This window comes from Coturnix japonica, chromosome Z, assembly GCF_001577835.2.
Source record: "Coturnix japonica isolate 7356 chromosome Z, Coturnix japonica 2.1, whole genome shotgun sequence".
Lineage (NCBI taxonomy): Eukaryota > Metazoa > Chordata > Aves > Galliformes > Phasianidae > Coturnix > Coturnix japonica.
This window is the reverse complement of record NC_029547.1, coordinates 39,148,905-39,171,230: the sequence shown is the minus strand read 5'-3', so window position 1 is coordinate 39,171,230 and position 22,326 is coordinate 39,148,905. Positions and strand designations below refer to the sequence as shown.

The window sequence follows — 22,326 nt, the reverse complement described above, 5'->3', positions numbered from 1 at the left end:
CATTCGGACTGACAAGAAGATATATATCCACAGTTAAAGATGTAGAGATGATGTGAATTAGAATGATATGAGGGAGGGAGGGAGGAAGGCAGAAAGGCAAGGAGGCAGGATGGGGGAGGCAGGAAAGAAGGCAAGCAGGAAGGAAGAAAAGAAGGAAGGAAGAGAAGGAAAAGGAATGAGAGGCAATGGATATTTTCCAGACCTGACTGCATTTATGCCCTCTTCTCATGACCCACCATACACTTTCTTTCCTGTCCTTTCTTGGACAAAGATTTCCAAGCTGGCTAAAGTAATTGTTATTAGAATAAAAACAATGGAATTAGAAAACACACTGAAAAGTTAATGAACCTAATTGCAGTTGCTTCCCTTCGAAAGAAAAACAGAACAATCGAACTACAAACCAAAGAACCAAAGCTTTCTTAAAGTATTAGGTTGAAAGATCCTTTTAAATCAAGTTCTTAATATGGCACAGCACTGATTCTTCCATTTCTCATGCAGACATTCAGATAGTGTAAGTGAAAAGTGGGAAGAAAATATTTGCAGTGATGCCGCAGTACACAAGTTTCTGTTCATTTGATCAAACACTATGGAATTGGGAAGGGTCATCAGAAAAGTTGAATGTGATGCTGATATGGGGGACCTGGAAAGCTTATTTTTCTTTGAGAATCCTCTTACATAACTTACATATACCTTAACATTATTGCTTGCAAAAGGTATTACTTCTCATTCTGATAATGAAGCATAGCCTGCTGGAAACAGAACCAAAAGAAATCCAGAAACACAGCTTGTCCTGAAGAAGCAAAAAGCAGGTGACGCACACTCAGAACAGTACAGCCTTCATAAGCTATGTACAGGAAAATAAATCTTCGTACATTAGTATATCAAGCATAAGTCAAGAGTGAAATCTCTTATGTGATCCTATGTTTTGTCTTTTGTCTTTCAACACTATGTTCTAAGAAACCTATTCTACAGCATTACTCTTGTCTCAACTCCCAGGCTTTTATTCAGATGCATTCTGGAAGATGAGCTCAGGCCACCAGAATTTTGGATATTTGGAAAACCTTCTAAGTCAAATCTAGGCATAACTTTTAACCACAGAAGTTAATTGCTCAGTGCTGCAGTTACTGGTACATACAGGCTTGGAACCAAACTAATTCATCCTACATTTTTTTTTTTTTCAAATCCTAAAGAAATGAGGGGGAAAATGAATGCCCTGAAGGCTTAGTTGAAAACTGGGTTTGTCAAAATGAAGAACATTAATTTTCTAATGATTTTCTAATTCTTCTCATGTAATCCAGGATGAACTCTAAGCCCATTTTCCTGCTGCCTTTACTTGCTGATGGCAGAACAATGTTGAAAATTGTAGTGAACAACTTTAAAGAAGGCATTTTAGAAAAATAGTAATAATTTTTCTTGTAGTTTGATTTTACCACCTGCCACCATAGGATTCTCTAAACAACATTACTGAAATCCTGTTTATAAATTAACATTATGAAATGAGAAAGAAACTATTTACTCTGATGAAGTATGGCATTATCTAATCCTACCTTTGCAAACTTTTTTTTGCCAAGGAGTCTGTCTTGCCTTCTTGAAAACAGCATCAAAAGAGAAAATGCTAGGTAGAGTATAAATATAATAAGAATTATATAAGATATTATATATAATAATATGTAATATATTATTATTTAAGAATATAATAAGAAATATAACTGTTCTTGAGGGCTTTAGTATACATGTCAAACCACGCAGAGACAAAACTGAAGGTTTGCATTTCTACCTGAAAAACTAGCTTAACAATAAGTTTTATATAAGTTTGTAACATTTTTCTTCCTTCCAAGATACATCATTCAGTTTTGTGCTTCATAAAAATCTTATCATGAATTGGGCATGTTGTAGGGATATGAAAGATAAGTCTCTCTTCAGGCATCTGCATGAGACAGGGATGAGCTGGTGCAAGCCAGGTATTAGGGCTGAGCGCCTTAGTGTTATCACTGAGGGTACCATACGTGCTGTGAGAAGATTAATTTTGCTCTCAGCATAAAGCAAAGTAATTATGTTTTTCCCTGATTTATGCTAACATACCTGTGTTCCTATGGATATCTCCTGAGAGCTGAAAACCAGCACCATCATGTGTGTTAATCAGCATAAGGGTCATTACCTAGTGCTTTTATCAAGCAGTATGACACATTCAAATGTTACATTTTGATTTAAGAAACTGGATTATTTTCTAACAGTTATATTAGAGGCAGTCTACATTAAAGTAATAACAACAAACAAACAAACAAACAAAACAACCCCCCCAAAAAAACAACCAACCAAACAAAAAAAACCCAGCTCTACACTTATCTGAAAGGTTTTTCTAAATGACATGTTTTATTGGACTTACATGTTACTATTGCTATTCATAATTAATGGAAACGTAGCAATTTTTCACTAATGGCAAGCAACCTCAGCAAAGAGCTCTCTGATTGTATTATATTTATCATTATTCATCTCAAGAACTAAAAATGCACTTAACCTGTAATTAAGGTTACACAAGAAAAGCTTTGTAAATACTGCAATTGGAAAGTGTCTTTCCAACATAACATACTACCATCAGGCAAAAATATTTACTCTAAGGTATGTCTCTTTGAAATGAAAAAAAAAAAAAAAAATTGTGTTTCTGAAGGGGGGAAAAAAAAAAGGTTAAAATCCTTAAATGTAGCACTGCTTTCTTCCATCACATCCTTCACACTTACCTGGTGAACACTGAATGCCCAGTTGATGTTGCACGTAGCAGTAAAAATGCTGAACTGGTATATACAAAAAACATTAATAGAATGCAATTTCTCTTGCTGGGGATGTGAAGAATAGAACCAACTGGGAAACACATGTGATGGACAAAAAGTGTTTGCAGGAAAAAAAAAGAAATCCAAAAAGAGTTTGCCCAAGAACTGCCCCATGGTGTGATATTATACTGCAAAGTGTGTACTTGGTTCATACTGTATGGTGGATGGATGCTCTTGGCTCTGCCTAATTTCTGTCCATGTTTGTTCTTTTTGACATTCATTCTTTTTGAAATTCACTCAGTTGATACTGACTTACAGACTTCATGCAGAATATATGGACGTTAGCATGCTAAAGAAGGCAGAGAGCACACCCTTACCTTCCCATGCTCTCTGAATACACCCTGCCTGGTCCCATGCACACATAACTTCTGCCTTGACAGTAGCATAAATAAATCTTTGCACCATTTCAGAACTACTTCTCAAGCTCATGAGAAACAACACTTTTTCTTTAAAGTAATCAAAATCAGAGTGTTAGGTTCAAATATTTAGTCAGTCTATTCCAAACAATCTTCTAGAGATGATTCATCATATAGGCATGGAATTGTATATGATTACATATAACAGCCTAAAAAAGGATTATTTCTAAGTTATTTTTCCTTTTTTTTTTTCCTAGCAGTTCTTGAATTCATCTTGCAGACATGGAATTATTTAATCACATATAACAGTCAAAAAATAGTATTTGAAAATTTCACTTTTGTTTCTAGGGATCTTTGTCTTTGATTTATTAAACAAGCTTTCAATTCATAAGCAACACAGAGTCACACTTACAAGAAAAACAAGGACTGTTGTGTTGGGGACCTAAAGGCCCCTGACTGAAGAATGATCCTGGGATGGAACAAAGTATTCTGACAGTTTTAAGTGTGTTCCAACCCAGGATCATGGGGTAGCATGTATCAACAACCTAAATGTCCCTGAAGAATAATCCTGGGATGGAACAAAGCATTTGTATAGTGGCTGTAGTCACAAATGTTTTGTGGAAAGAGCTGACCTTGGTAGTTTGTCTTGTTTTTGCAAGAACTTGTTCTCAAGCAGATGTTCCACTTTGGCTCTGTGTCATGTGTTAGTTGCACAGGAATGGCATGCAAGTGGAAAAAGCCTTGCAAAGTGGTTGCTGTCAGCCTACACCATTCTCCAATTTTGTCCACAGACACAGCATAAATCTAGCTGGAACAGGAGTGTTTATATACACTCTTACCTGAATTTTATAAAGTTTTCAATTTTGGTTTACAGTATTGATTTGCAACAAGAAAATCAATAAAATACTTTTATGGACAAGAAAAATATTTCTCATCCAGTCCCTTCTTCTAATAACCTCTTGCTAAACAGAATAAATTTTCTAGGATGCAGAAAAGTACCATTTGAAACTTCAGACATAATGTTCCCATTAATATTAATATGTTTTTGTGCCAAAAAATATAATGCATATTTAAAGCTAATTATGCACAAAAGTTAAAGCTAATGGTAACGTTTCCTGTAAGATAGATTGAAAATGTCTCAAGGGATTCTGGTATAAAAACACTGAAATACTGTAAGGAACACATAAGTGCAGATGTGGTGATTACTATGTTAAAAATATTCTTGTATGGTATTTAAAGTTTCAACAGTGCTATCTGTAAGAACGATTGGACTCTTCAAGTTTGTATTAGGAAATTTAAATTGCATTCCATTATGTTACATTAATGTATAATAAAGCAGGATTCTGGTATTATCACTCCATTAATCATGTCACCTTGGATTGTCATTTCTGGATTGATAATCTATTTAGTGATGCATAATCAAATCCATTTTGAAAAACTGTCTTCATGCAGAAAGAATATTTTCATATTCCATTTGGGTGCAAGAAGTTTTATTACAAAAAAACACATTGCATCTCTGTACATTCAGTAAATCATAATGCTTTACTTCACAGAAGTTTAAGTAACAGACATTTCTGAGATCCCTTTTGTTTTCACAGTACATGAACTCTTCCATCCCAAAACTGATTTTAAGAATAGAACCTTTCTTTGCATCTGTGATGATAGTGAATGTGAGAAAGGCAGCTTCTGAGGTTTTAGCAACTGCCATCATTGTCTCCACAGTCAATACTTTAGAATTATAGAATCGTTCGGGTTGGAAGGGACCTTTAAAGGTCATCTAGTCCAAATCCCCTGCAATGAGCAAAGAAATTCCTCTGACAAGTGTGGGTACAGGCTGCACTCAAGGACTTCATGGGCTGTCTTCAGCCTCCTGAATACGTAAGTTAAGCTATTTTATGCCTGACCTTTGGCTTAAGAAAGAACTCCCAATCACTGGAGAAGTGATTATGTTTTATTGGACAGTACTTGTATTATCCCAGATGGAGGAATAATTTGGATTTTGCAGTTGATGGACTGGGGAGATGGAAGTCTTCAGAAAAATGGAGTCCAGAAAGCTGATCTACCTTCTCCCAGGCCATCAGTCATAAAGGCATGAACTGCTTGCTGAGGAGTCTCTCTCACCACTGCCTGTACAAGAAACCTAACTTGACTATGTTTGAAGCTGATCATAATTAATGAAACTCACCAGCAAATTTTACCATAAGCTGCAAAAATAATATTCAAAGATCTGCAAAACTGAAGAGATGGTTAAGATAATGTTCTGTTTCCAACTGCTGCTGTTTTGATAGACTATGTTTTTACAATTTATAATTCAGTGGTGAATCTATGGACCAACCCACACATAGATAGTATTTCAAAATGCAAAGTTCATTCCTGTTCAATATTAGTAACAAACGTTATATAAATAGAGTGAAAATGTAAGATCAAAAATTTTACATTAATATTAATTTTACAGGCAGTTCCTAGTTTTGTAACAGATTCACATTCATAACACTCAGCTTTCTTTTTTTTTTTCAGCAGAGCTTAAACTCTTTTATTTCCCATATAAAGGGGTTTAATGACAGGATGTTTTCTTATCTGCTGTATTATTATTGCAGATTTGTTTGCATGTATCAGAAACAGATATATAAAGTTTTGTTTTGTTTTTAGTAAAAAATAAAAGCTACGATGAAACATGATTAAAAACAAACAAACAAACAAACAATAAAAAACTTCCCATTAGCTGCAGTAGTGGAATTCCAGGGTCACAGCCTGAGCCAATGAGTGGGCTAAGAGAGTACATCAGTGCCTGGAGCTGCAGGGGGTTCTGGAGCCACCCTACTTCAGTGCAATCTGATCAGTGCGGGTTCCCCCTTATCCACATCCTTCTCTCCTGCAGTGTGTGACTGTACAAAAAGGAAAGGGTCACATTGCTCAGCTCGTCCCTATTTCCAAACTGTTATTGGAAGGGGTGAAGTGACTGTCAACTGAAAATACAGCTGTGCTAGAGCTCTTTATTTAAAAATACTCACTGCTTTTTAAAACATTGAAATTCTGTGTTCTACAGACGCTCAAATCTTTTATACATATATATATATTCTATTGAAAGTGGATCTATGACAGTGAAATTGAAAGATCAGCACAACACAGGTAAAAGTCAGTATAAGCTGAAAAGCAGTGAGGCTCACTTGTTTCAGGTGACTGGTGTTTCCAATTAGAATAAATAATTAGGCTTAATGATGTGCTCCGCTACACTTCTGAGTCCTTTTAGCCAGCACTTCACTATCTGCCTTCCACACTACTGTGCCCTCATGTAGTGAGGAACCAACCCCTGGGTGGTGGGAGCTGTTGAGGTCTTGCTTGTCCCTTGGTGTCACCCTGCAGCAAGAGGAGGGAGCACCTCTGCTGCCCTCCATCCCCTTTGGCCTTCTGTGCTCAGTGCTGAGCAAAGGCAATGCGGGCTGCCTGCCTTTGGCTGCTATGTTCCCTGGGCGTCTTCCTTGACATGAGGTCTGGGCTGGGCTTCAAGCCACAGGGCAAGGATGTTCCACACTGAGGAGAGTGGGAAGGTGTCAGGGAGTTATCTAAAACAATCTATGTCCATTACGGGGCTGGGGGGGCAGTAGGCCCATGGGAAAGGAAAGGGGAAAGTGGTAGGGAGATGGGTTTGTCCTCAGTTATCCTTGTGGGATATCCTTGCTTTATGCACTCACATAGAACATTTCTTAGAAAGAAAAGCTCATGGAGAAAATGTAGTTACCACAGAAACAGTTTTCTGTATTCTGAAAGGTTATCATACTACATTTTTTTTTCATCTTAGGCCTCTGAAGATTGCAAAAGCCATTCTTCCTCATTCAGCATGTCATTTAATCTCTCCAAGTATGTTCAAGATTACTTTCATTTTTTGATGAAAGCCCTTAGCAGAAAATTATGGGCTGCTCTACTGATACTGCAACTCTAACAATGGTTGCAAGTGCCAGTTGTTCAGTAGTTGGTTTTAGCTTCATTATAATGTCATTTGCCTTCAAATATTGGTATTTTTCACTGCTTCTGATAAGAGTTTCAGAAACTTCTTTCCTGATTCTGAAATACACTTTAAATAATCTCTGAGCTTCTGTGTCCATGTATCTGTAAAAAGTACGAAATGGGGGTTTCTATTTTGGTCTTCATTTTCTAAACTGATTTACTAATATTACAAATTTGGAGACATGTAGAAGTCTATTGTGTTATTAAATTAATCGATGAAAATGTTTTCAGCATCAGTAACAAGCCTTGATTCTGTGTTAACTGTTCTTCCTGCTTTACCTGCAGCATTGGTAGAGAAGCCTTTGGATAGTTCTATAGACTGCAGCAACACCGCATCAAATACTAGGAGAGAAGAAATGAAGAGAAAGATGACTAATAGTTGGGTGAAATAATACATTAACACAATTATTAAACAGTGATGTGGTTTAGGTTTCTGACTGGTGAAAACACAGTTGTGCAATCTTTTTATTTTATTTTATTTTTTTAACTGAAGATTTTTTTTTCTATTTCAATTTATTTATTTATTTATTTTTTCCTTTTTTTCACGTTGGATGCAAGATTTCTCTGAACACGGAAAAGAAAAATAAATATAAAAATACTCCATACTTTGGAATGGGAGTATATAAAAACTGCTGAACAACACGCAAAAGAAAAAGCTATAAAAAACAAAGACTCAATACTACATATGCCTTATGTCAATACAACATGAAAATGGAAACCATAAGCATGATATATATAGTATAACCTAAGAACTGCATTCTGAATAATCTTTTTTTTGCCATATGGCACACTTGCAGTCACTGGTTGAAATCCTAGCTGATCGCTCTGAAGGCTTATTGCATAACAGAAACTGATTTGATGATGAAAGGCAAGAAGAGATTAAATGGAGATTTTCAGGGTCAACCCATTTCTCAATCCAGTTCAATTTGTTGTAATTTCAAATGTTGTTTTTTTGTTTTTTTTTTTTTTGCAGATTCACAGCAGATATCTATGGCTAAGTTTTTACTTAGGTTAAGGGATTTGGCAATGCAGTATGCTGTTGCTGTATTGAGGACTTCTCCTGAAGTACTCTTGAACTCTCTCTGAAGTTGCACCATAAGTAATTGATATTTTTGTATGCTTATTGGAATACATGAATCTGATCAATTTGAAAAGAGAATTTTTTGTCAGCTAGAGCTAATCCAGGCACACTTAACTTCCAATTTAGCAGTTTATACAAAATATGCTTTGCTCTGAGGATGATTACCACACTTCTATAGAAAATACTACAATAGCATAAATACAACAGTTTTCCTGATTCTGGTACTAACATATATAAAACAACATCTGAATACCTCAAAGGTGAAAAAATTGTGTGTATACAGAGATACTGCAGACCTGCCACCACTGATATAACCTGTGTACAAAGGTGGTACCTGTTCTTTTGCATAAAAACTACCTCTTTCTGAGTCATGCAGCCTAAAAAATAGTAATAATTTTAAAAAGATTTTCAAAGCAGTTAAAGAAACCCGCGGGTTTACAGTTTCATCTGTAAAAAATCTACAAATGTGGTACTGTGGAAGCTATCCATATCAGAGTTTTGTTTCTTATGTGGTGATTCAAGTAAAGAAGTCATAGCTCTGGTGGTTGGATAGCCTGAAAAATATAACTTATATAAAGTAGGCAGATATGAATACAAATACAAGTTTGTATACACAAGTGTATATGTAACAGATTTGCAAGGTTAGAATTTTACCTGTATATGCATATGCATGGACACATGCATATATGCAATTGCATTGGATATATGTAGATATGCATGAAGCATCACAAAGTTGCTGAATAATATAAAACCTATGTATACATGTGTGTGTGTGTGTGTGTGTTCAAAACTCTAACTTCGCAAACTTGTGATTTAGTCCTTTAAAATCTGTTTATTGGCTTAATATCCTGATTCTTACAAGATGGTAGTAAGACATCTATACCCTCACATGCACTAAAAACTTCAGGTACGAGGTGAGAGAAGTAAGAAATTTCTGCCTTGCAGTGAGTGCAAATTCTTTCCTCTGCTTCTTCATATGTCAGGTGGTGCAAGATGCCCCCATGGGAATTTTAAATTTGAAGTTACTCATAAGGATTTTTCTAGAAGGCAAAAAAAAAATTAAATGTTCTTGTGCCTGAGAAGTAAAAGGACCGATTATTAGCTCCATTGTAGGTTTTTCTCTTAGGGAATATATAAGATTTATATTTGGCTTTCTAGAGAGAGTATCTGACATTCTGCATTGAAGGTGATCTTTCCAGCTTTCCATTTTCCAGTCAAAACCAGTCAACACATTCCTAAAGGCCTACCTCCAAGTATTAGGAGAAGAGCATTCTCTGCAAATATAAAATACAAAGCCATTTTCCATGAGAATTTCAACTAAGTCTTCACTGCAATTTTACTAGAACAGCTGGCAGGCATACATTAATAAGAACTGCAATGGGTTGTTGTAACAGTATAGTTGTATATACTGGCACTACCTGTAGAACTTGCATCACCTTCATACCAAGTCACAAGGTTTGATTTAAATTCTAGCTATAAGAGCAACTTGCAGTGAAACTAGGCAGTACTCCTCCTTTCATATCAGCTTCTGCAGGTAGATCACAAGTCAGTGCAAATACATTGGTGCAAGACTTTTTGCACTCTGATTCTATCTCAGATACATAAACGCAATGCACTCTGTTAACACTTCTGAAAATTATTCATGTTTTAGATACCTCTGGTGATGGTTCCAAACCTAGATACAGGTTAAAACCCTGGTGTTATTAAACTTATTTTGTGCAAAAGAATAGTAATAAATTGAGAGTATTTAAATATACCATCTGTCGTTATTGACAAATGACCCCAGGCCAGACCCTGACCGGAACGGACCCCATCTGGAGAGAGACGAAAACACAGATGCCATGGAGTCAGCTCTCGAATTTACTGTTGCGCCTCAACACTCATATTGGCACAGCTTCCACACACGTGCATCCCATACACTCACTACGCAATGCCGCGTGCATGTGTCCCTACCCACCCCCAAAATCCTGTCTTGTTGACAGCTCTTGTACAATAACTCAGTTCAGTGTCTGAAGATCACCAGACGCTGCTACCAGAGGGATATTAACATATATGAATGAATTCCTTGGGGGGGGGGGGGGGGGGGTTGGATTATATATGCAACTGCACTGCATATGTATATTTTAACTGAAATGTATGTCATGGATTTATGATTTTTGGTTACTGGTATTCCACATCACAACATCATGTTGTACGCTGGGAGTTAAAGTGTTAATGCTCTGGTTCTGGGTACCTGTCTGGAAGAGAAGAATAACTACATACCCTGGTGGGCTTGCTGTCAGAGAGGAGATAAAACACCTGGCAGGGTCACCTGATGTCCCTTTTTTCTTTGGCTCCTCTATTGCTAATCCCAACTGCACACATCCCCTCAACACTACTGTAAGGCCTACAGTTTTCAGATACTCACTCATTTTACTTGATTTATTTGCTTCAATTCTAATTATATTGTATTATAGTGTGTTATCTTGAGTTTTGATACCATATTCAGTAAATTAGTTTGTTTCTCCTCAGATTGTTGCTACTGTATTTAATTATTTTGGGATCCCCTTTTTCCTTTTTCTGGAGGTGTGGATTTTGCAAAATTGCTCCACTCCTGTAGTCATGGAACAGGGGCAAGCCAGCCTGCAAACTGCTCTGGAATCTATTTTTCTTTTATTTTCATTTCACAAAATAAAACGTTTCAGCTTGCTTGTACACTCTGGAGGAAGAGGTCAGAACATTAAGGAGTTTCATGATCTGTAACAGATTTTGACATGTTCTATTCTAGACAAAGCCTTAATCTTCCACCACGATGCAAATATTTCCACTCTGTCCTATTTCCCAGAACCAGGGGTAAACAAAATCAAATAAGAACAACACATTCAGAGGGACAGTCAACTTCAGTAGCACTGAAGACTGTGCTTCTGTGCAGTTAAGACTTCCCAAATCATGCATAGCATGCCCCACATAGGGGAAAAAATTAAAGCCAAACTGTATTTCCGTATGATTCAGAACTGCAGAATTCTAGGGAGTTCTACTTCAGTCTTTCAGTCTGTCAGTTTTTGGACAATTATAAATCCCTATCAGTCTGTTCAAAAGATAAACATTGGTCTGTACTGAAACAAGAGCTGGTTATGAAAAAGTATTAAAACTATCCTTTGAATGTCTGGCTCTAAAGCTAGTCTAATGATTTAAGTCATTACATAGTACTTAAGAAATTCTCTAATCCAGGGTTTAGCCGTGAGTTTCTTCTATGCAGGAGTAAATTATAAAGGCAGTAATTCACTTCACTTCTGCAATGAACAGAATATGTTTTAGTTTTGCATTTTCACTACTTCAATAATAATCAAGTCTAGAAATTAGTATTAGTTTAAAAGCAAGTAAAATGTCCTTAAATCCTATGGCTTTACTCTGGTCAAGTTTTCTGCTTCCACCTGTTGGTAAATAAAAAGCCAGAAGTTTGGCAATGAAGCTATTAAGCAAATGTGTGACTAGACACTATGTACTCCTAAAAGGGTGTCTTCTGCCTCAAGCAGGCCAAAACCCAGGAAGAAAATAACACAAGACACATTTTTAGAAGAACAGAGCCTACATAATAAGAACATGAAGGTTTCTTTTCTAGCCAAGATTCAGCATATGTAATTGGGCCTTATAAATGCTTTCCAAGACAGCTAACAGCAGGAGTTCCTTTTCATGCCAAAAATGGTGCTTCCTTAATGAAAGGCACTACATACTGTAAATCAAAGGATGCGTGGAAACTAATCAAAGTAAGATAGTTTGAAAGATGTCAGCTTAAAAGGCCTGGCAGCACAGAGAGAAAATTCTGTAAATTCAACTTTTCAACAGACAGTTCAAATAGGATGACAAAGAAAGGTAGCATATCTGTTGGTTTTGCCAGCTAGACCCAAGTATATAATTGCTAATGTTGTTCACAGTCTGTTTCTTAAGAGGGACAATGAGAGAGTTTCACGTACAAAGCATGCTGACCCCCAAAGCTCTCAGTCCTTAGCTATTTGTCAAGACTTTGTCTATTTATGGTGGTGACATGAGGATACAAATCACATTGCAGTCTGTGGGTTTTTTATCTTTTCATTTCCTGGATAAATTTCAGAAATTTTAAAAGGCTGAAAGAACAACTCATCCCTTGTGCACACTGCGTTTTAAACACAGAATTGTCAGGAGGTTAGATAAAGAAAAGACGAGACTTTGTAACTGACCCTTTAAAAAAACACTGTCATTGGGTAGGAAGTGAGACCGACTATTATGAAACAAGTCAAGCTGATAATGAAAATGTACTAAAGTGTTTCAGATCAAGTTTTGAAATTACAGAGTGAACACTAGTCAAATAAAGAATACTTCTTGTTTTGGATCCCCCAGATATTTGCTATTACTTATTCCTTTTTTTTTTTTTTTTTTTTTTTTAATGCCCATATATGCAAACATATGCAAATGCTTCTTCAATAAATAATGGCACAAATTATATGCAAATACTTCCTCTAAATAATGGCTAGTGGAATCCCTTTCTCGTGCTTTTCATAGTCACAGAATTAAGGTTGGAAAGACCACTAAAATCATCCAGCCAACCACCAACTCATGCACGTGACTGCTCCAAACCATGTCACCCTGTGAAACATCTACCCTTTTCTTGAACACCTCCCTGGGTAGCCTGTCCCAATACCTGACCACTCTTTCAGAGAAGACATTTTTCCTAATATTAAACCTAAACCTTCTCTGGTCATTACCACTCATCCTGTTTGTAGTTACCCGTGAGGAGGGGCTGAACTCCATCTCCCCACAACCTCCTTTCAGGAAGTTGTAGAAAGCAATAAGGTCTCCCCTGAGTCTCCTCCAGACTAAACAATCCCAGTTCCCTTGGCATAAGACTTGTGCTCCAGAACCCTCACCAGCTTTGTTCACTTTCTCTGGACACTCCTCAGTGACTTGGTGTCTCTCTTGAAATGAGGGGCTGAATTTACATACTGAATTTGCACTCAACCACTTGTCCAGATCATCATAAAAATATTAAACAGGATAGCTCCAGTATCAACCCCCGGGAATACCACTTATCACCAGATGACAGCTGGATTTAACTCCATTCACCATGACTCCCTGGGCTTGATAGTACACTTGTATAAGACATTAGCTGCCACCTTCTCCAGGAGAATGCTGTGGGAGTATTTCAGATGTATTTACTTTCATAACAGCCCTCTCTAATACCTCTCTCCCAATGTGATGCCTGATGTATTCTCACATTTCATTCAGATCTTTGCGCAGTCTAGCTTTATAATCTGTAAATGAAAATCGTTGTTTCTAGCAGACTGTCTGTGATGTCTGTTAATAATATGACACCTGGCATATCATGGGACAACTTCACTTAGTCCAAAGTGCAGTGCACAACATGTTAGGAAACAAATATTCTATATGCATGTCCCCTTCCTCTTCACCACCAGAGCCAAATCCTTCACATATCAGCAAGAATTGTGGCAGGTTTCCCCTCTGCAAAATGATGCTTCCAACCCTTTTCTTTTTCACTACTACTTCAGGTTCCAATTTGTCCAGCTTTTCAGGCTGTTAATTGTTACTCTGAGACTTCATCACTTCAGAATCAGCTTTTACCCTCAGTCAAGATGGAACCAATTTACATAAGGAGGAAAAATTTACTTGCCAGGTTTCACAGAAAGTAAAGTTTAAATAAATTCATGCACATTTAGCTAAATCATACAAAGAATATGTCTGTATCATGAATATTTGAATATGGTTAAGTCACAGTTTATATCAGATTTAATCATTTGCGAACTGGTAGTATAACACTTAGCAAAGGAAAAATACTACTTATTTATTTTGTTCATCTGAGTTCCTCATTGATTAACTTATAGGACTGAAAATACACTAACTAATGCCAGTAATGCCTACTCAATGTAGGAAGATTATGACTTCTGAAAAGCTTGAATTCTGATTTAAATCCTTAGGGTTTAAGATCATTATGTCACTCTTAGGACAGCTGCTAGAAACAGATTTCACAGGTAGGACAAACATTTTATCATCTTTCTGACATTTAAATTGAATGGGAAAGGAGAACTGAGGTTTGGCACCACAGCACTGCTCAATATTTCATTAAGGTAGAGTGGAGTACATGAAGCATACTGCAGTGTTGTGCAGAGCCCAGCTGGTTCACCATGCTGAATATTCCAGACTGGTTTCTAGCTTATCCAGGAAGTACTGAACATGGAAGACAATGGATCAGTAAGACACACCATATCTAATGTAATTTCACAGTGGATAGTAATCCTTTGAAATCATATCAATGAATGGGAAAGATCACTGTGGCATTTGAGTCTCTGCAGTATGAAGCCTTTGCCTTTTTAGATACTCTGTCAAGGCACATATTAATCTAATCAGTGTAAATATTACTGAATACCTCTCCTAGTTTCTACTGGTCAAGTTTTTGCATGATATCAGGTAATGCTGCTGTATGTATACTTCGCACACATGCAGGTTATTGGGTTCTCTGTACTTCAACGAAAACTGGGGAAAAAGAAAGAAAAGAAAAGAAAAGAAAAGAAAAGAAAAGAAAAGAAAAGAAAAGAAAAGAAAAGAAAAGAAAAGAAAAGAAAAGAAAAGAAAAGAAAAGAAAAGAAAAGAAAAAGAAAGAAAGAAAAGAAAAGAAAAAGAAAAACAGAAAAGAAGAAGAAAAAAAGCAAAAAAAAATGCAATTTGTTTCAAAGCTATCTGATATTTTGTTTGATCAATTATTTTAAAATATTTAGTCTTGGCATATCACATCTGGGGAGCTGTCCACTCTGAGCTGCATAAACTGACCTATCACTCACAAGAAGAACAGTTAAAAGAAATACATGTTTTCCCACAAGATCAGCAAGAGAAGAGCAAAGGCAAGGTCTCCATTTAATATCAAGAATACAAACCTAACTTTGAAAGAATTCTTTAGAAATGTATAGGAAGAAAAAGATCCTAAGTGCCACGGGATTTTCTTGAAAATAAACATAAATTTGATTTCAATCTATTTGTAGCTGTAAAATGTATCATCATCCTAACAGATTCACAGTTTCATATAAAATGGTGTTCATCTGCATTCATTTTACTAAAATGGAAGTTGTTTCTCAAGGAAAAATTAAAAAAAAAAAAAGAAAGAAAAGGTCTCAGCAGGTCTCAGTAGAGTGCATGGTGTGAGATGGATGGTGCTGGATGAGGTGGGGATAGTGCAAATGTGGGTGGATGCAGATTATCCATCCCTAGGAAGCACCAGCAGCAAGGACATGGCAGTTGGTGCAACCATCTGCATGTGATAGTGATAAACAGTGATAAAGAGGCAGCAAGCTCTGCCAGGAGGCAGTCAGCAGCCTGCTCTGCTTGCTTGTTCTAGTCATCAGTGGGCTGGGGCTGCAGCCCTGGCAGCTTCCCCAACCAGTGGCAATGTATTAAATGTGTGGCAGCAAGGAGGCACAAGCATGGCAATCACCCAGCAGAAAGCTGTGCCTTCTACTTGCGTCCCTCCAGTACTACAGCCTCCCAAGCTGTTCGAAGCAGTCCTGGCTTTCAGGCTGCAGTGTGCGCCCAACACTGTGTCATGGCATGCACGTCTGTGTGTCCATGTAGGTGAGCTCCTCTGCTTGACAGGCAAGCTTTAGGAGGAGGTGGGATACTAGGAAGTATCTCAGAATCCAAGAGCCTTTCTCCTTTTTCCTTTTCATGTACGCTGGTATTTGAGCCAATACAGACATCAGATGGTGAAAACTTAGAAAGCAAGTAGTACAAGCTATTATTGACCAAGCTGCTATTAGTAACTTTTGGCATTTACACTGATAAAAACAGTGGAACTTGTTCTGTAGCACATGTGTCTCCCTTTGGTCAGTGGATCAAAACTTGTTTGAGGAACAATTACATGGACACCAGCAAATAATAAAATATTTATAATAGTTTATAACTATTATAACTATAATAGTTTATAAACTATTTATAATAGCAAATAATAAACAGCAAATAATTAAGAGGAGTGTTTCTCCTGTTGTACTTAAACAATCATCAGTTTTCTTCTGAAGTGGTAAGTTTTTAGTTTTAGATGAAAGTTGTCCCTAGAGAATTGCAGGAGTGGAAAAGAAAGTAAGTACAAATACATGCAAAGAAGATTCCCTGGAAAGAAATATTTTTTATGTAGGACCAAGTATAAACAACAATTTCTTTGATGCATCAAGTTTATATGTCAAGCTTAAGAAAATAAACAGGAAAATGAAGAAGCAACAGCAGACAGAAGAAAATTATTGGAGGGACTCCTTTGCTGGTTTCAGCATTTATGCTGTAAAACCTATTATGACTTTAAGGCATTTTCTAATTGTTTAAAAACAGCCAGTCTTATACTTTTACAATGAACCTCATATACCTGCATCAGAATTCTTTTTAACCTTGTTTTGCAGGACATTGGACTCAACAACAACAACAACAAAAAGTTGTGAGCATAAAGGTTTCTGTCGGATACATGTTTTAGAAAAGAAGGAGGAGAATTAAAAGAAAATGAAGCTGCAGTGCAGTCCTATCCAGTAAATCCATTAATTTACTGTGCAAGAAGCTTAAAGAGCCATATCTAATAAGGACTGCAAACAGGTGACTTGTGACTCTTCATCTTAACAACTTCATAGGTTGCCAGAAACTGCAAGACAACAGATAAGTTAAAACAAACATACAAACAAACAAAACAAAACCAACCAACCAAACCAAAACATGTTATGCATAGTAATTGGCACAAGCCATATTTTCAGAAGTCTTATTCCATATCACAGGGTTTCAATTATCATCATCACTCAAACGTTCACTATAATTATCTTCTGCCTTTACCAGAGAGCTATGTACATTTTTCTCTCCTATTATGATCATACATTCATTTCTTGAAAGATTGGTAGTGTAATCTCTTGGAAGGCTGCATTCTTTACATTGCCATGTATTAAGAAAACAGTCACTAAAATCTGGAGGTTTCTGTCACTTTAAAAGAATCAGTAAATTGTGCAGAGATCTCATACAGAATATAAAGTAGGAAAAGGAAAAGAAACAGAGATAAACCATGGCACATGATGGTAATGCAGTACTCACCCTGGAGAATGCAGTATACGCAATGCATGTATGAAGGAAAACAAAGCACAATTTGTTTGGAGGTCCTCAAGGGTATAAGAACACTTAAGATCAAGGGAGAGATTGAGAAAGTGCCTTTAAGATGACCTTACCAAATGATCACATGGAAGTAAATATCTGGACAAGTCCACAGTATCTTTGCTTGTTATGGTGGTATAGGATATATGTATCAGCTGCTGTCAATTAGGAAGTCTTACTACCATTATTGGGAAACCCTTGACTCTCCGTGTGCTGACACCACCCTCTGTGTTTAACACTTCCCATACCAAGGGAAACCTTCATTTTCAGTATGCTAAAAATGCATTTTGTAGTCTTTCTCATCCTGCAAGGCTATCTGAAATTACCTCCTTCCACTTGTACGTTCCCTTTAAAGGAAGGCCACAAGGTTTCCCTGGAGTCTTCCCTTCTGCAAGCTAAAACTAACCTAAATCGCTCAACCTTTCTGCATAAGTGAGGTGCTTCAGTTCTCTGATTGTCATTGTGGCCCTCCTCTGGATCTTCTCCAGACACTCCACATCTCTCCTGTTACTGGGTGTTCCAGGCTTGGATATGGTATTCCAGCTGGAGCCTCACAAGGGCACAGTAAGGCACTGTTGAACAATCCCCTCCCTCACGCTACTGACCACTCCTCTTTTATGAGCTCAGGATGCTGTGGGCCTTCCAGCCTGCAAGAGCACACTGCTGGCTCATATCCAGATTTTTGTCCATCGGAACCTCTGCAGAGCTGCTTTCAAGGAATTCTTCTCCCAGACTGCACACACATCTGGAACTGCCCTGACCCTGGGTGAAGATGAGCAGCCTGAACTGAATTCTCTATCAGAATCAACTAAAACTGAGAGTTGAAATCCACACTTAAAGCCACCTCAATGATTACTGTTGGAAGCTCTTCTAAAACCTTGATACTTATCATTAACCTGTATCATTCTTACCTAGGTAAATTGTAATATTAATTCCTTTTGATCCAACAAGTACTAAATGCTCCTAGAGATAGCCACATGAAAAAACTCCCTCCTAGAAGTTTATCCCTCCACCTCTGTTTAGCCCTCAGTATTAAACACATTTGGCCAGTGCATTGGCTAGCGTTAAAAACTGAACTTTTTTTTTTTCTGAAATTCAGGGTAGGATCCAGGCTGGTTCAAACCTCACTTGAATTCTGCCTTTCGTGCTTATACATTTCTCATAAACTGGTTTCATTGCCCTCAATTCATGTGGCTCTCATGTGGTTAGTAAGTGTGCACGTTGTGAAAATCAATACTGTATGTGTTAATCCTTTCATATACACTATTTTCCGTCTGTCCCTTTTAACTCACTTAATGCATTACAGCAAATGTAGCTTCATTTCCTCTCTCCTCAGGCTAAAGATATTTAAAGTCTAGTGTTTCCCCTTGTTAATTTCTGACTATATGGTTTACACTCTATTTTCTTAAACATTATATTCTACTTCAAAATTCACATTTTAGGAAGATGATCTTTTTACAGCATTCCATGGAATGCTGAACCATGAAGCAGTCACTTAACAGACATGGAATTTTCATATAAGGGATGCCGAAAGTGGAATGACCTAAGTCTAAAAATAAGGTTCGGTAGACAGAGCAGCTCTAGGGAGCACAGTACACCTGACTATTGCAGCACTGCTTTACATACCTCATAACCAGGCTAGGGTCTTGTAGACTTAGGCATGCTGTTCAAAGTACAAGAGCTAAAATATATTACTGGGTATTCTAATTTTCACTTAAATTTCTCTGAAGAGAAGTATTAGTAAAAGAGTAAGTTAGTACAATATATATATATATATATATATTCCCCAAAGTAATCTCTTCCTATCTCATTGCTTATTTCTAAGAAAAATAATCAAATATTTTGTCTCTCAGTGTTAAAGCTTCCCAAACCCTCTGCGTGCTCCTAAATTCTGACGTGCATTGATATGGTTCCGAATAAACACTCAGTCCAGGGACTAGAACAAGTATCATCTTGACCTTGGTTCTTCCCTCTGACAAATATTTGGCAAGTGGCAGCTTTTATTCTTCTTATTTTGCTGCTTCTAGAATGACATCTGCTGGTTCTATTCTGCATTTTCATTTTAAAAGGCTGAAATCATGATAAAGTGTCAGATTAGAATTTAAGAACCTTCAAATAATAACATATTCTAGGGTACAGCAATAGTGCTTTATGCAGTCTTTTTCATGTATCCTGCCAAACATATTTTGAGGTTTTCTATCCAGACAAAAAATTGTCAGGAAATACACAACAGTAGAGTGCTTTCCCTGTCTACCTGTCTGCCTTATGTATCGCTCAAAGCTTCAGTCCATATTCACTGTAAATGATTGTAAATGAAATGATACAATAGATGCTGTGGTTGAAATATAAAATTGCTATGATTAAAGCAAACACCTACACAAATATATGTCTAAAATAAAAAACACCATTTCATACAGATGCAGTAAATAACTTAGATGTACATTATGCTTGCTATGACATTAAGCAAAACAAAATCCTCAGGAGTTTGTAACAGTTTTTAGAAGTACTAAAGCATATGCTGATGAGACTATATAACTAAATAGTGGACCATAAAGATTTCTGTGAATTTGACAAAACTATTAGTCTTGGGCTTCCCCTCAAGAAACACAATATTGCATACTATTCACATCTTCAGAGGTTTTTTTGCCTTATCACCAGCTTTATACATCATAAATCAGACATGCTGAGTTCAGGATATCATGCCAGTCCAATTAATCTGTGTGTACATTTCCATGCACTGTACAGCCACCTTCTGCATTTAAATACATTTATAAATATTTCAATTGTTTTTAAAAAACAGAAGATTAAAAAAGAAAAAAAAAAAACCAACAAATTGCATCTCCCAAGGGCAAGATAAATCCTTACCATGTTCTCTCATTTAATAAGCAGCTTGACCTGCAGCAAGAGGGGAAGAGAGTAGACTGCTCTCCCATATAGCAGCATGTAATCAGTGCGTACACTGTGACCAGATTAGTGATCTCATAGAACAGAAAATGCTTGAGTGCACCAATGCATATTCATGGTGTCACATGGCTGAAGTGAGAAAAACATCTTGCTCTTTGAGCATCCTCCAGGACAACAATGCACCAATATCTGGAGAACTAGAAAAAAAAGAAAAAGAAAGAAAAAACAAAAGCAAATTCAATAACTGATGCTGTGTATGAGATGTGCCAAGAGCAGAAGCAAAAAACTGACTGTGGCTGCCAGTTTAGTGGACTGTGGCCTTGAAGTCACTCAGCCACAGCAGCTTTTAAAGATGCTGCACAGTATTTAGCATGAACAACTTCCTCTGACCCTGGCAGAAGTAGAAGCCTTGGTGGCTCTAAGAAAATGACATCAAAACCTTCAGTGAGGGATGCTCCTCTTGCCTAGCTGCTCAGGAGACCTGTTGGGGTCTCACTGCCCACTTATGTCCCACACCATGCACACTGCCTGTCTGCCCAGGGCCAGGCCCAAAACAGTGTCCGTATGGTTTCACACCTGCCAGTTCAATGAAAACCACAGCCCTGCCCTTGGCTCATTCAGTCAACACCCAGTCCTCACTGACTACAGCCTCCTTTTTGAACTTTGTTAAAACACTCAATTTTGCACATCCTCCATCTGTTTGCCCCACAGTTTGGTTTTCTTGCTCATGCTGCATTACTATTGAACAAGGGTACTGCTGCTGTGCCTCAGGGCTCTGAACCACAGTTGGCCAGACCTCCAGCTGGAACAGTTCCCTTGCCTCTGCACCTTTATAACACAAGCAAAGACCCAAACAAGCAAGTGGAAGAATATACGGAAACAAATAGCTGGCTACTGGGTGGGTGAGCTGCCAGCAGAGACCAGCTGCGGCAAGTCCTCTGTCCCATGCATGCTCATCACAAGACTCACAACAGCCCAACCTTCTTCTCCATTCTCACACAGGTAGACCTCTCATCCAGCTGAATGTGAATTTTGATGCAAAGGGATTAAGAATCAAAAGACTCTTCTGATCTAAAAGGTGGTGGAAGAACATAATTTCTGTGGCAAATCAGAAGTTCTGAGCAGACGAGAGAAACAGGCAATCAGGGCAGACCTGGTAGGCATTAGCTCTTCTCAGCTTGTCTGTCATACAAGAATAAGAGTGTTTAATATGAAATTTGCACCATGAGTGGATTCTCTTATGCTGGTGAAGCTACTCACTGTCCTCCTTTCTTGTTATCAACTCCAGGAGAACCATGCTTTTACTTCATGGATACAATTTAATATAGAAATTGACAAGAAATATCCACATTTGTGTAAATTATTCACTAGTAAGCAAAGAAATTGGAATGGCATGGCTAGGAATACGTAGTAGGAAATGAAATATGCACCAGACACTTGATTCCTCATCTTCTAGTCCATTAGACTAGAATACCTCCTTTGAATTACAGAATACAGAATACCAGGAACTGTATTAGGGCAGCAGCAGGGGACTGTGCACACCAGGAGATGCTACCACCCATTGCCATGTCCCACAGTGGTCCCAGCTGATGAGGCAAGACCCTCTGAAGCAACAGGCTGAGCAGCACAAGGCATATAGGGGCTTATAGCACAAGGCCCCTTAGAACTGGTTCAGGAGCTACCTCTCCCACAGGGTTGAAGTTTACAGCAAGGAAGACTACGAGCCTTTGCAAGGGAGACAATGGGCCTTCATCCACAAGAAGGAGACCCCATCATGCATGCACAAGGAGGAGGGAGCATCTGCTAAGTTCTTGGAAATATAATATAAAGTATATGAATTCCAGGAAAATCATTGATTCTTTATTAGTTCTGCCTAAATCTGCCTACACCAAACTTTTGCCCTACAGCGTGCAAGTTAGGAGGAGCAATCCCCCTTGCACCCGGTATATGCACACTGCTGAAATAAACATACCTGCTCTATATCTCTGGGACTATAGTCTGATTTCTGCACATCAGG

The 22,326-nt window shown here is 37.6% G+C and overlaps 1 long non-coding RNA gene across 1 annotated transcript in view; it reads right to left on the bottom strand.

Moving 5' to 3' along the window:
- LOC107306302 overlaps positions 1 to 20,421 on the bottom strand; it is a 44,271-nt gene extending 23,850 nt beyond the window's left edge. The window contains exon 1 of the long non-coding RNA XR_001552070.2: positions 20,271 to 20,421. This is a non-coding gene — a long non-coding RNA (uncharacterized LOC107306302). The remainder of the gene's footprint in view (positions 1 to 20,270) is intronic.
- Positions 20,422 to 22,326: the final 1,905 nt, after the last annotated feature.